Source organism: Lissotriton vulgaris, chromosome 12, assembly GCF_964263255.1.
Source record: "Lissotriton vulgaris chromosome 12, aLisVul1.2, whole genome shotgun sequence".
NCBI classification, from domain to species: Eukaryota; Metazoa; Chordata; class Amphibia; order Caudata; family Salamandridae; genus Lissotriton; species Lissotriton vulgaris.
The window spans coordinates 448,499,300-448,514,428 of NC_141700.1; the positions used below are offsets into that span (position 1 = coordinate 448,499,300).

The window sequence follows — 15,129 nt, forward strand, 5'->3', positions numbered from 1 at the left end:
TGCAATCGCACGTACCTCTTATAACAATTGGAGGACCAGCGCCCCACACGTTTCACTTGTTCTACATTAAGACCCCTGGCTGTAGCTTCAGTGGCAGCCCCTATTCGAAAGGAATGGGTCCCAAATTCGCCCGGGTCCAAGCCCGCTGCGGCAATGGCCATTGCAAGCACCCGCTGAAACTGAAACCTCGTCAGCGGGGTGGCGTCTGCATGCCTCAACAATGTCCCCCCCCATGATGCCACCCTTCGTGCTAGGTAATCCACTAAGCACTGTACCGGACACATGGATGACTCGGGGTTCCTGCGAATGATCGTGCAGTCCCCTCTCCCATCCTGGTCAGTCTTGGACCTGAGAAAGGAGACAATCATCGCATCACCCCTGATCTGAACATGTTCCCTGCACAAGCCCCCCGTCACATCCTGCTTGTTCCTTGCAACTAGCTCACTAACTCTCATAGCCCCATGAAATGCCAGCGTAAATGCAGTCCGGAACAAACAGGTCTCGAACGGGGACGAGCATGTGTTAGGGAGTGTGGTCAGTAACTGGGACAACCTGTCTAGACCTATCGGTCGTCTTACGTCTACTCTGCGACCCTCTAGACGTTGCCACCCACGCAGCGCTTTCTGTACCGTGAAAGACGCTGTTGGGTCCAGGATGCCATGGGCCCTGGCAACAAAGGAAATGGCGGCACGATGCCTTTGGGCCGTAGCCACCGATTTCCCAGCCCTACGTAAGGACATCAGAAAAAAGTACTACCAACTCTTCCTGACCCCAAAGTCCCCCTCTCTCTGCCCCCAAAAAGGCTAAATAGGCCTGGAACGCCCCTTCATATGCCTTCCTCGTCCTGGGTGCTAGACTCTCTCCCACGAGGTGACGAAGTTCGGGGCACCGAGAGACCAGAGAGCTTCGGGGAAGGGTGCCGGCTCCGGGTCCGCTGAAGGAAGGAAACCCGAGAAAGCCTGCATGTGAAAACGAGACAGTGCATCAGCAGCCTGATTCATCACCCCTGGGACATGTTTTGCTCTGAATACCACGTTCAGTTGCATACACAGTAAGACAATTTCTTTGAGCAGCCTCAAAATCAATTTACAACGGGCTGCCTGACTATTGATGCATTCTACCACGGTCATATTGTCGGACCAGAACACAACAGAATGATCTCTGAACCCTTCTGGCCAGGTTCTCAGGGCCACCAGAATGGGAAATAGTTCAAGGAAAGCGATGTTACTTGTCAGCCCCTTCTCGTGCCACCATAGGGGCCACTTTTGTGCCGACCATTTTGTGCCGAAGATGGCGCCAAAACCTACGCTTCCTGCTGAATCTGTCCATAGCCCAAGCTCTTCGGAGGACACGGCTGGCTTGTTCCAAACGACTCGGCCATTGAAGTCCGCCAAGAATGCTAACCAAATCCGCATGTCCTGGCGGACCTCAGCCGATAACCTTGTGCGATGATGACCCTCCCTTAGGCCAACCATCGCTTGGGCAATTGAGCGGGAAAAGGGGCGAGCCATTGGTATCACCCTCAAGGCAAAGTTCAACTTTCCCACTAACTGTTGCAACTGATGCAGTGTAACTTTGGATGCATTTAAACATACTTGGAGGGCTGCCCTGAATTTCGACACTTTGCTAGCTGGTAAACGGAAGCACCCCTCCCTTGAGTCCAACTCGATCCCCAAAAACTCGAGGCAAGTCGTGGGACCCATAGTTTTACCCGGTGCCAATGGCACGCCAAGATGACCCATTAACACACAGAATTCAGCTAAGGCCTGGGCACATTCGGGATTACCGGCGGGGCCAAGGAACAGAAAGTCGTCAAGGTAGTGCATTACATTTCGGAAACCCGTTTTCTTAGTGAACACCCATTGCAGGAAAGTACTGAATTGCTCAAAGTAAGCACATGATATAGAGCATCCCATTGGCATACACTTATCCATGTAAAATGACCCCTGGAACCCGAATCCCAGAAGACGCTGATCGTCTGGGTGTACCGGGAGCAACCGGAACGCTGACTCGATATCAGATTTCGCCATCAACGTCCCGTGCCCCAGGCGATTCAAGATGGCTACCGCCTCATCAAAAGATGCGTAACGCACCGAACAAACTTCTGGATCAATAGCGTCGTTCACCGAAAGACCATGTGGAGCAGACAGATTATGGATCAAACGAAACTCACCCGGGTCGTTCTTGGGGACCACCCCTAACGGAGAACAAACGAAATCCGGTACCGGGGGTTCACTAAACGGGCCGGCGACCCGTCCCCGGCTAACCTCTTTCTGAATTTTTTCTTGCACTACAGATGTATGTTGTAAAACGGAAAGTTGATTTTTGCACATCCCTACACCCTGAAAGTCCCCTACCGGGATGCGGAAACCATGTGTAAAACCGTTCCGCAGCACCCCGGCAGAAGTACGATCCGGGTATTCGCTGAGCCAGGGAATCATTGCCAAGGTATCAATCGGGGTTGGTAAAGGCGCCCCTCGGCCTAGCTTAGACCTGTTTGGCGCCTCCCTTACCCCCATTCTCACCCGTTCTGGCTCTGCACGATGACTCAGGATGGGACGACCCACACGTACTACACTCATGTTTGAATTTACACGATCCCGGAGGCCTGGTACATTTCCCCTTGTTGAAATTAAAACAGAAACCCTTTCTCCCTGTATTGCCCGCGGGCCTCGACTGGTCGTCGGTGCCCGTACTTGGTCGAAAGGGCGTCCCCACATTTTGGCGGGAGTAATCAACAACATTGCTCCCGACCAATGGCATTCTTAACATTCCCGATTCTTTCATTTTATCCCATGTTAAAGAATCGTAACAATCCCAAGTCAAACTCTTGTTATGTTCCTTTTCTTTCCTGAACAGATTGTCGTAACAAAACCAATGGTTACCTTGATACGCTGTCGAGTAACCCATAATTCGTGATTGGTAAACGGGAAACTCAGGCAGCAACTCGGGCCTACATTCCCCCAAAATCGATGTGAAAATACCCCATGCATTGCCCCAGTTGCCAATGTTCTCATTTACCTTAAAGGCGGCCATTTTTGCGCGCCAAACACTCGGATGCATTAAGTCCTTCTGACTTTTCACATGCTCCACATCATAATGATCAACAAGCAGGGAAAAAATATTCACGTACTCCCCCGCCCAGATCTTTTCCTTTATAGCTAAAGGCACATGTTGTCCCAATCTCTCTCTACGAGAGGGTGCTGACTCGTCCCTTGCAATCGGCAATGGCCGCTTACCTGAACCGGACGCAGCTTCTGCCGCTTGCGGCTTGTCTATCCCCGCCAACGGCGCAGCCACTCTAGCTGCCTCTTTCTTCTCGCGAAGCCCTTTTATCAGCGCCTGTGCCTCGGCAGCCGTGGCGCCATCACTACTATCCCCCAACCATGCTGCTAGCTGTGCTGCCAGCTCGGGGGGCATGTCTTCCTTGGATGTCGGGGTGACGACAACGGGGATTGGATTCCCCTCCATCGGTACTGGGGTCGGCGCCTCGAGCGGGGCAGAGGGAACCGGGACGTCCCCACCGGCTGGAACCTTTCTCGGCCTCTTAGGTCTCCCTCCAGCCGGCGCAGGGCCCGAACCCTCCTCCCCATCTCGCTCCGCCAACCGTTTCTTTATGTCGGACACTTCTTTGCAAAGGGCCCGCACCATCTGGTCGGTCGTCATTCTCTTTGCGCCTTTCTTGGGCATCTCTCCGAGGAAGTATCTAGAAGACAAAGAAAAAGATCAAAAACGCTCAAAATTGGCTCTTCGTTCCGTCCCGAGCTCACGTGTAGCGAGGAGGTGCAGCTTCGGAGCACAAGAACAAGAGGACGTCTTCTGGTCTTGCGTCTCTTTTATCCGTCTTCAGGGCGGGCGAAAACCCGCCCCTGCCTGCCCCTAGGGCGGGGCTGGCTACGTCGGTGTCTAGGCCAGCCCACTCTAGGGCGGGAAAAAAGCGCGCCCCGGCTACGCCGCTTCGGGCATACCAGCCGAGACGCGCTTCCCGCCCCAAAATGGCTTCCCGGGGGGATCGAGGCACTCCGCCATACGTTCGGGGGGACCGAGTGGTCGCCCCTTTCCAATAGCTTTGTAAAAGCCTTTCAAGCCTGTTACCTCTGCTACGTGTTGGAGGGATGGTCGGAAGCAGAAGCGAGGAGGCCGTATGGGGTCAATAGTGAGTGGTTTTATTTGGTTATGAATACAAGTTGGTAAAGAAAAGAGAGTCTTGTGAGTCCGAAATAAACAACACAATTGGTTATCTCCAAAAAAGGATGTAGGGATGTCTTCGGTGTTGGGGTGATGCTGGTGGTAAGCAGGTCTTCAGTGTAGCTAAGAAACCTATTACGGGTCTCTTATATCTCCCGGGTCCCGGAGCAGCTCAAAATATAATAAGAGAAAAGTACTGGTCAGACATAAATCCTGCACTGAAGGTCACCGTCACCAGAACCACGTGAGGGGGTGAGTATACTTATTTAAAGGGTAGTCTTTGGAGTGGTTATTAAGGGAGCTGGGTCAAGGTTGTGTGTTGTGCTCAGAAGATAATGCTTGAAGGGCTTTAGGTGGGTGCATGTAGGTGGGGTGCACAAGTATACCGAAAAGAGGGTAAATACAGGGTTTTAAAAATGACAGTCCCCTCGTTTTCCTTTTCCTCCCTGCCGCCCAATATACACTCCCACCCCCTCCCTAAGCCCCTGTTCCCGTCACGTACCAGGGTGAGCCACAACTCTCTGGAGTTGTGACGGCTCGCACGTTTCTGGGACCCACCAGTCTTCGGATCACGACTCCGGACCGTCGTCTTCTGGTTCTCCCAATCCGTGGTCCTCGCTGTCCTCGTTCCTCCTTTGGAAGTCCTCAGTTTTGGGTGTTCTGGCGTCCACGCTGTTCCTCGGAAAAACTTCAATTCGATAATCTTCTTCTGGGGTTTTCCTTCCTGGCGCGCCTTCCGTTTCGTCCTCGTGCTTTTTCTGCCTCCTTTGACCTTTCGAGATTGTCCCTAATTGGTCCGCTTGGGTTCCTGTCCCGCCTTCCTGCTGGCTGACAACATCTGGGTAATTTCCATTGTGCTGTGGGAGGAGGGAAGAAGTGTCCATTAGCGGTGCCGATTTGGAAATATCTTCCTCTTTTATAAGGTAGGGGTTCCACAACCCGTGTTGTGGGAATTCTGTACTCTGGGTAGGTTTGGGTTGTGGGAATCCTGTACTCTGGGTAGGTTTGGGGCCGAGGTCACCCTCACATTACGATTGCCAGATTTATTATGCCTGAGGTGAGCATTGGCACAGAGTTGTTTGGAGCACACTCAGTCAGAGGTGCCATGGCCTCAAAGTCCTTTATGCTTGGTACCAGTATCCATCCATCCGGGTAATTTCCATCGTGCTGTGGGAGGAGGGAAGAAGTGTCCATTAGCGGCGCCGATTTGGAAATATCTTACTCTTTTATAAGGTAGGGGTTCCACAACCCGGTTTGTGGGAATTCTGTACTCTTGGTAGGTTTGGGTTGTGGGATTCTGTACTCTGGGTAGGTTCGGGCCGAGGTCACCCTCACATTACGATTGCCAGATTTATTATGTCTGAGGTGAGCATTGGCACAGAGTTGTTTGGGGCGCACTCAGTCAGAGGCGCCATGGCCTCAAAGTCCTTTATGCTTGGTACCAGTATCCATGATATCATGAAAGTGGCCGACTGGTCGTCTAGTTCTACGTTTAAACAGTTTTATTATAAACATGTAGGCAATGTTGCTTCTGTGGTTTTAGATAAGGGTAAAACTAGCATAATCCGAAGCCTCCAGTCCTGTGACAGAATAAAAAGTTTGCTAGCATTAGCACCAAGAATTTTCAACTCTATTAAGGACAAGGAGGCGAGGATTATCCCGCCCACATTGCAATTTATAGTGTTATTGCCATGTTCACCCTCCCTCTGACAAAGGTTATTGCAGTTATTATGAGTCTCACTTCGATTTCAGGTGCTGACCAGAAAGGTGAATAATCTATTGTTTGGAGCCTAATGGATATCTTGTTCTTCTGTCTCCTGGATTACTACAGATGTATGTTTCACAGTTCCAGTTCACGTTCTTTCCAAAAAATCTTCTGTGGATGATGAACACTTTAAGTTCAACACTGCTCGTTGGGAAAAAGAAAGAGGAGTTGCTCACGGGGCAAGACTCATATATAGGGCTAGTCTCTATGGTTGTTATGAAACGCACGCTAAGCATTCTGGGAATGTTAGTTGTAATGTAAAAAATGTGCTAATTGGCTGCTGTTTGTTTTACAGTAAAGAAAGAGATAGCATAATCCTCGCCTCCATGTCCTTAATAAATTAGAAAATTCTTGGCGCAAATGCTAACAAATTTTTTATTGTATGCTGAGAAATAAAAACAAACAATTAAGAGCTCCGTGTGTGGCATGCTCTCTGAGCTGGGTATGATTTTATACCCATGACAAGGCCAGCAGCCAAAAAGATTTGGCTGGCAGGCATTTAGCCGTGAAAAGACATTTATTTTATCAATAAAAAAAAATAATAAACAAAAAATATACATATATATATTTATATATATATATATATATATACACATATATACATACATGCATACATGCACACGGAGCACACTTGGCCAAGGACATAAGAGCGCTTGAACTAAGCACCAAATTATATTACATGAGGTCTTAGTCTCATTTTTTAAGGCACTAAATTAAGTGATTCCTCCATAATCGTAGGATGCTTAGCAAAAGCAAGGAGTCAAACCAGGTTCCACAGTTTCTAATGTCAGAAGTTCTGGTTATACGGCCCCATCCGTATCAGTAAGATAGAGTGCCAGTGTGGGGGAGGGGAGAGAGTCCACTTGTCAATGCCTACCTCCCTCCTCCCCCAAATCAGGATACAGAACCAAAAGCGACAGCACCCGGACAGCCCGGCCCAGAACGAGACAGGATATCACCTGGACTGGAGGCAGAGACAGCACCTACCGACTGTCGTAGGACGACTCAGATTTATACAAGTCCTAATTCCGCAGCCAATCAACACTTCGAAATCCTCTGCGGCTCACTAGGATTGGTTGAGTTTCCTTAGAAGCTCTAATCCCAGGTAACGTTACATATTAGCAGCATTTTCCACCTTTCAGAATGTGTTCAGTCGTGGGATTGGTGACTATGCTACCCGGAAGCCCTAAAACTACGGTCAAATACTATCCTTTAAAATCGCCGAGTGGGCTAGAGGCAGAGACAGCACTTGCCTACTCTCGTAGGACTGCTCGTATTTATACCAGTCCAAATTCCGAAGCCAATCCCCACTTCGAAATCCTGTGCGGCTCACTGGGATTGGTTGATTTTCCCCAGAAGCTCCAATCCTAGGTAACTTTGCATATTAGCATCATCTTCCACTCACAGAATATGTTCAGTCGTTGGATTGGTTACTATGCGATCCGGAAGTAGTAAAATCACGATCAAAATGCTATCCTTTAAATTATGAGCAACGGACTTCAGTCTGAATTCATTAATAGTCAGTGGAAGGAGCTGAAAGATGATTATCTTACTCAATGCCTATCCCCGGGTTAGGCTTCTTTTCTTACTGATGGAGTAGACCTGTCTTATTTTGTTCTGCTTGTTCCACTCTAAGGCCTAGTAAGGCTATCAACCCCTCGGTGAGTACCTAATTATATTGGCAAGTGTGAGAGCATTGCAGGCTTGTTGCTCACGTCTATGCACACCAGTGATGTACTTGAAATATGTACTTGGAAGAAGTTTTTTTTCTCGGGTCTTCAGTATGTTTCTTTTTTCATCAATTTGGTGGCAAGTGTTTTGTTTAATTTGTTGATGCTTACTTATGTGTTAATTGTTTTCATGGTCAGCTACCGTTTGTGCTAGTATTAAGATTGATTTATCACCTCTAGTTTGATTTTACTAATAGGTGTTTTAAGTTAATTTGATAAACTGTCGTGGCCTTTTAAATGAGAATAGGAGGCACTGGTGGTGGCTGAGCGTGCAGGAGATGTGGGTGTAGATTTTTTTTGTACATTAATACAACTGCATATTAATAGCAATGTGCAGAATATAGATCTGCGCTCAAATTCTCATGTGTACACATATCTAATGTTACTGCCTATTATACAATTTATATATGACCTGCTAAAGTACATTCTCTTGGCTTATGTTCAGTAGGCCACTGCACCATCTTGTTCAAAATGGATGTCTCACCCTGCACATTCACTGTTTATTATTTCTTTTTCATTCAGTCAAGCAAAGTTGTTTGTTTATTTCCAAATGACATGATGGGCTCAGTAATGTTTCGACCTTCAAGGATTATTCTGCCTGCTTGCTGTATTGCATTCATTACCTCCTCGTAAGTCTTCCCCGCCACATGACTAACAAAGTGAGCTTCATCTCCATACCAACCCCCCCCCAAAGCAAAAAAAGTTAGCCTCCCATGCCTCCCCAATATGGCCGACCTATCTCACCCATGACCTCCATAAGAGGCAGGCTGGCCCAACCCTGCAGCCTGAAACTACCAAGCATACACATGAAGCCGATAGCCAGACAGGGAGAGAGGGATGGAAACTCATGTGGCGAAGACGACTATACTCGGAGTAATGAAGATTACTGGTAAGTAACTGGGATATTCACAATAGTTCACTGTTGATTTGTAACTAGTTTGTTCTGCCGTCTCTGGATGTCTTTAGCATATAGGGGGCTGAATTAACATTCATGTAGTGGGGTAATGCTTTGATGTTAAGACAGTGTGACAATTATTAATTCTGCTTTCTGATTTTCTAAAACTTTTTGTGCTCGCACCATGATGATGAATCTGCAGTTTTCACTATTTTCTAAGTGAACATTTCTGTAGCGTCGTATCCCCACCCAGGTATGTGCAAATGATCATGCTAAAGACTGAGCTTGATATTACATGTCTTTATTCTTCAGCAGGAATTCTATTCTACATCATGAATTCTATCACCTTCCCCCACACACTTACATTGCTGTTCTACGGAGTCCGTCAGTAACCAAATGAATCTCATCATCTCTAACTCACAAGACACTACAATTTCCATTATAAATTAAATTAATTTCTGCCAGAAAAGAAAAGGTCTCTGGCTTCCCCCAAATATGATATTTGGGGGTGAGCCAGAGACCTTTTGGATTGCTACTTGGGATGCAGTCAGATATTTATTTATTTTGTTTTTTAAATTGATTTGCAGGTCATTTGGGACTTAGACTCATTTTTGGGTTTGCCTGTTATTCTATACGGCCCTAATATGGCGAACCTAAATGGCAATAACTTTATGCCTCTGCACTTATAGTTTCTGTATTGTACCCTTTGAAAATTTTTGTAATCATTCGAAATCTGTAATTCTGCACTAGAACTCACTTATTGAGTCTGTCCTTGCGTAATTGACTATATTTTTGATATGCTATGTTGCATCTTATCCTGGGACACATTATCTCATGAAAAAGAGGTTTAACAAGATCCCCGTTCAACCCACCCATGGGCTTGCTATTATGGTGTAAGATTTTAGCTGTTCCCAGCGCCTACAGGGATGATGGCCAAACCGTATATATTTTTTTATATTTCGAGGCAGACAGAACATTGCTTATTATGGTAGAAGCTATTTAAGACCCTTAATCTATACTCCCAAATGACAATTTCCATGAGATTTTCACGGCCTCAATATGTCACGCAAGTCTTACCTGACTTGTTATAGCCTGAGTACATAAGGCTAGTGGGATCCTTATCACATGTGAACTGCACATTTGTCCTGTTATTGCTGTTAAGGTCTAGTATTAAATATCGTTACTTTTATGTTCTCAAAGTGTTTAAAACTTTTCCCTATTTTAAATATGGTTTTACCACGATCTTTGTATGATTACTGTCAAAGCTATTGGTAGTTTTATGCATTTATTTTTTAATAGATCTTGTTCTGGTAGCATGTCTTACATTTTCATGAGTCTTCTGTGGTATTGTGCAACTATTTGCCGAACTAAAGGCTTCAAATGCATCAACAGTCCACGCAGACAATACCAATGTTGTATTGAACTGCAGATAGAACTGCATAAAAACGTCCTTCAAGTGGCAGTGCATGCGTTTTTCTTGTTTAGCTGGCACTTTTGATGAGTTGTATTCTTCTACTGTTGATATCATGGAATTATTAAAATTTTATATTTAAACTATAATTTCTGATTTAGATTTATGAGAGGGCTCTCCCTCTCGCTGTTGCTCGCTGCTCTTTGCCCCTTCTCTTTCTGTTACTCGGACTCTTACGCCCCCTCCTCTGTCACTATTTGCTTTTTAAAATTGTGCCGTGTTGGCAAACTTTTTTTTGGCAAACCGGCATCTTGGAAAATATAGAAATGTTATTATAGACGCTTTCTTGATAGCCGCCACTTTGCGTGACACAACAAGACTGTTGCATTGAGGAAGCCCTCCTGATATACCAGGAAATGCACCTTCAAGGTGTGTTCAGTCTTACTTTTGGTTGATGTGGCCTGCAGGGTATATGTCAGTATAGCATTAAAAATCCTGGTCAGGGGTGTGTGGCCTGGAGGTTATGGAGTAGGATGTGTCTCGCCTGCTCTCCGTATCATTGGGGCCCGTCCAGTGCCATCTACAGCACTGGGGCAACCTAAAGGGCATGAGAAAGTAGTGGGACGGTGTATATTCCCATGGCCTTACCGAGAAGTAATGGGGCACGGATTAGGTGGCGCTACCCGCTGAAGCTCTGCATGTCTGCTGGTTGCTCCGTGTTGTCATTTTGCCAGGAGGACAGCGAGAAATCTGGTAAGCGGTGGTTGCTGACGGCCGCACCAGTGGCCTTCCCCGAGCGGAGCATTGAGGGGGGGGGATGCGGGGCTGCCTCTTTCCTGCAAACCGGGGCCTAGAACCGCGAGCTGGGCGGTGGTGCTACGGGCGTCTGCGGCCCGTCGCTACTGAGAGCCCCCAGGGAAGCTCCAAAGGTACCTGCTCATTGGGGGGCCCATATGGTGGGCTGTCTTGCTGGCGACTGCTAGGTACCGCCACTCGCATCTCTCCTCGGTGGTCAGAAGCCATGTTGTGTGGGTGGGGGCTGGGCCTACCGGTAACTCTCCAACTGTGGGTGAGCCTGGATTGTGTCTTGTCCGGTTGCCTGTGGTTGGCTGAGATGTTGAGCCAGTGGCCTCAAAATTTGAAATCACATCAGCGCCTCTGAGAAGGGTCTCCTGAATGTGTCCTGGGCAGGGATGGCGTGGATCACACAGGGGCACTCCCCCATACTGCAGTGGCCTGGACTCCTGAGGCCCTCCTTGACTTTTTACGCGAGAGCCCCTTGTGCTGTTTCTGGGTCTATCCCCCATTGGTCTCCCATGTGCAATTCCCCTGTTCCACTTGCGACTGCCGTCTTGGTCGCTGTGGGCTAGACTGCACTGTACAACATAGACCACTGCTCTGCCTGGTGGAAGGTGGGGAAAAGCGTGGTGGCAGTTGAGTCCCCCGGCACTCGAAGGGGCTAGGGGGAGCGTCCTACACCTTCCGTAGGACCTTGCAACCAAGTCTCCGCTACCACAGGCTGATGCAGCTTTCTCACAACAGTGGTCACTTGCCTGCCCCAATCTACTTTTTCGAGACGACGACCGAGAAGAACGGAGATATGCTGCTTGTCGAAGATGAATATTGATATCACCACCCACGGATGTGTATTCTGACATCCCCATTTTCGTTTCCACTGTAATACATCTATCACAGAGATTTGACTAGTCCATCCCAAATGAAGGATCTTTTCCATCCAAGTTCCTGGAGACTGGTTCCATCAAAGTAGCTGGAGACTGGTTCTCACTGATAAAGCCCAGAATACAAGACAGTATTTTGACCACTATTCGCCCTGAAGAAGTCCTTCGGACGAAACGTGTTGGCTACTTGTATGTGAAGATTTGGAATAAAACAAGAAAAGAAAACTCCATGGCTTATTGATATTATTAACCTCATTAATACTGTCACTATATATTGTATGGTGTGCTGAACCATTTTTGCCCAATCTACTAGTCCCACTACATCTCATCTGTTGACAAGTGTCCGACAATTCCGCTCTTTTGGTCTGGGCTTGGCAAAGAACATGCTGTTAATCACGCTGCAAAAGACAACCCGGTCATGTCGCTCTGGACCAATGCTTTGCCTGTTGAATCGGAAGTGCCACACCCCCCAGAGACAGGGCTGAAATCCTCTGCCCCGGTCACGCAAGGTTACATGGATCGCTTCCTGCAAGAGATTCACTCTGACATTTGCTCTCTAAAGGAAGAGTTTAAATCGTGCCTCCGGGATCTCTGAAAAGACGTCTCCAAAATAGGTGAGCGAGTGGATGATCTTGAACTTACCATGGATGCACGGTCAGAAGACCAGGAGATGCTATGGCTGCGGGTAACGTCTTTGGAAGAGCAAAACATCGAGATACAATCCAAGCACTTTGTAAATATAACTCAATAAGGTGCATGTTTTATGCTGCTGATGCGTCACAAAAAGTGACGTACCGGTGGCGTAAAAGTGACGCATGGCCTTATAAATTAAGTCTTCAGTCTTCTACTCATGTGTCCTATTAAATATATGACGTATTATGTCGTAAGTACTTACAGATACGTCAGTATTTCAGATGTATCTGTAAGCGCAAAAGTGATGCATTGCTGGAGTGTGTCACAAAAATGATGCAACTCCAGCAATGCATCCTTTCACATGGGGCCAGGCCCCATGTGAAAGGGCCTGCATCAGTCTTACGCCTGCTGTGAAACAGGTGTAAGATTTGGACACAACAGCGTCATAAAAGTGACGTAGTGATATCTCATAGATTTCACTGCGTCACCTCTACGACCCTTTCTTGCGTCAATACGTCCCTTTTGCATACATTACACCTGACGTAGGTATAATGTGGCGCAGGGGTTTACAAAGTGACGCATCTACCTAGATGCGTCACTTTGTAAATATGACTGAATAAGGTGCATTTTTTACAGCACTGGTGCGTCACAAAAAGTGACGCACCGGTGGCGTTAAAGTGACGCATGGCCTCATAAATGAGGCCTTCAGTCTTCTAGTCATGCGTCATATTAAATATATGACGTATTATGTTGGAAGTACTTACAGATACGTCAGTATTTCAGACGTATCTGTAAGTGCAAAAGTGATGCATTGCTGGAGTGTGTCACAAAAATGATGCACCTCCAGCAATGCATCTTTTCTTACCCTTCCACACCCCCGTTCCTTTTCAACATTTTCTTTGAATATCCACATTCCCCATGTTCACTCTCCTTCTCCTTACTTTCCTTCCCAACACTCACCTTCTTTCAGTCCCCCTATTTCACTTCCTTTCTCCTCTCATACCTTTCTGTTCTTTCTTACTCATTTTCCTTTCCATTATCAATGCACTCCACTTCACTTACTCTTTTTCATTTTTTTAAGAATATAGCTCTTTGATGAGAATTGGAGGTAGTTCTGAAAAGAACTTTTTTTTTCTTCTTTTTTCTTTTTTTAAAACAAAAACAGGGAATGGAAACTGCTCAACAGGAGCAAAAAAACCAAAAAAAATTAGGGCTGGGAACGGCAGCGATGGTTCTCCAGTGCTCGAACCATGAGCAGAACACTTTGCTCCCCAAAGGTAAGTAGCTGATCACAGTATCTGCATTTCAGGACGCCTTTGTTGAATGCAGGCTGAATGTTTGGAACCAGCTCTTGCGATCGCCCCCTCACTGAAGTAGTTGCTCCTCCGGTTGATGTAGAGGCCCCATCACTGGGAACCTCTTGTGCCAGAGCCCTGACACTTTCCCAGGCAAAATTCTGGGGGTTCTTCCTCTCCACATGGCGAAGCATTGTGGAGTTCCCAAAAGAATATTTCTTAGTGGGGTCACCCCGTGACAGGACTGTGTGGCAGATCCTGCACTCCACTTTTGGAGCATTGCCCTTCTTCTGGTCATCAGGTATGGGAAAAAAATTCCAGATGAAATGCTCTTTGACCTTCGGCTGAGGAGGCTCTTCATTAATGAATTCCGGCTCATCTTCACTGCTGAATGGTCTGGCAGCCATGATCATCCAAGAAAAATCCAAGAGCAAAAAGGCAGGTCTTTCAGTCACAAAAGTGAAAGAAGAAGTGAAGGAAATGGGTGGGGATTTCATTCTTTGTAAAAAAAAACTGTTAGCAACCAATAAAAAGTGTTATTTTAAGGTCACATGACTTGACGCGCTGACTCTGCGCGCACCGGAGCGCTTCCGGGGGTGCATACGCGGGGCAAACGTAGGCGCTTCCGGGGGCGCATACTCGGCGCGAACGTAGGCGCTTCCGGGGGGGCTCACGCGGCGCACCTAAGTGACGTTTTGATAGTTTCACGGAAATGCAAAATTATTTTCATTTCCTTATTCAAAAAAACTGCTTTTATATGTATGGTACTAAATGTCTTGTGTTATTATTTACTTTTCATTCATATTTTTTTAACACGAACGCAAGTAGCGCTCTGGGTGCGCTTTCCGGAGAGCTTACCGGTGCGCGGACCCAGAGCGCCCCAAAGATAAATGATAAAAAAAAAAAATTAAAAAAATAATACTAATTAATACTCACACAAAACAGCAAATTAAAAAAAATCGTAGGGTACAAACTCTATATAGAAAGGAATTAGCATTTAAAAAACCTATGAAATTCACTGAAAAAAACATAGGTTTCACACCAGTTATAGCTAGGAATTAGCATTTAATAAACCTATAGGTTTATTAAATGCTAATTCCTAACTATAACTGGTGTGAAACCTATGTTTTTTTCACTAAAAAAACCATAGGTTTCACACCAGTTATAGTTAGCTGGAAATTTTACTGACATAAAACCATTGAAATTCCCACGTTATAGTTAGTTGGACTCACTATAACTTGCGCGCCTGCAATGCACTGCTGATGTCACATATTACATCACTCATGACATGGTCAGTGACATCACTCATGACATCACTGATGACACCATCCTTGTGACAGACCTCCTTTCAGTGTAATGTAACCCTTGAAACACATATTCAAAAATAGAAACTAACATTTTCAAAAACATGGAGATACCCATACCAGTTACAACAACCAATTCAGTAATTCCGCCATCTATATACACATCCACTCATTCACCAACAGTTCTATATAGTCACTCATACATATACTCACTCATCATATGTAGTGA

At 46.5% G+C, this 15,129-nt stretch overlaps 1 long non-coding RNA gene across 1 annotated transcript in view; it reads left to right on the plus strand.

Annotated features, from left to right (window-relative positions):
- The first annotated feature begins 7,390 nt into the window (after nt 1–7,390).
- LOC147676737 (uncharacterized) overlaps nt 7,391–15,129 on the plus strand; it is a 199,669-nt gene continuing 191,930 nt past the window's right edge. The window contains exon 1 of the long non-coding RNA XR_015302554.1: nt 7,391–7,614. This is a non-coding gene — a long non-coding RNA (uncharacterized LOC147676737). The remainder of the gene's footprint in view (nt 7,615–15,129) is intronic.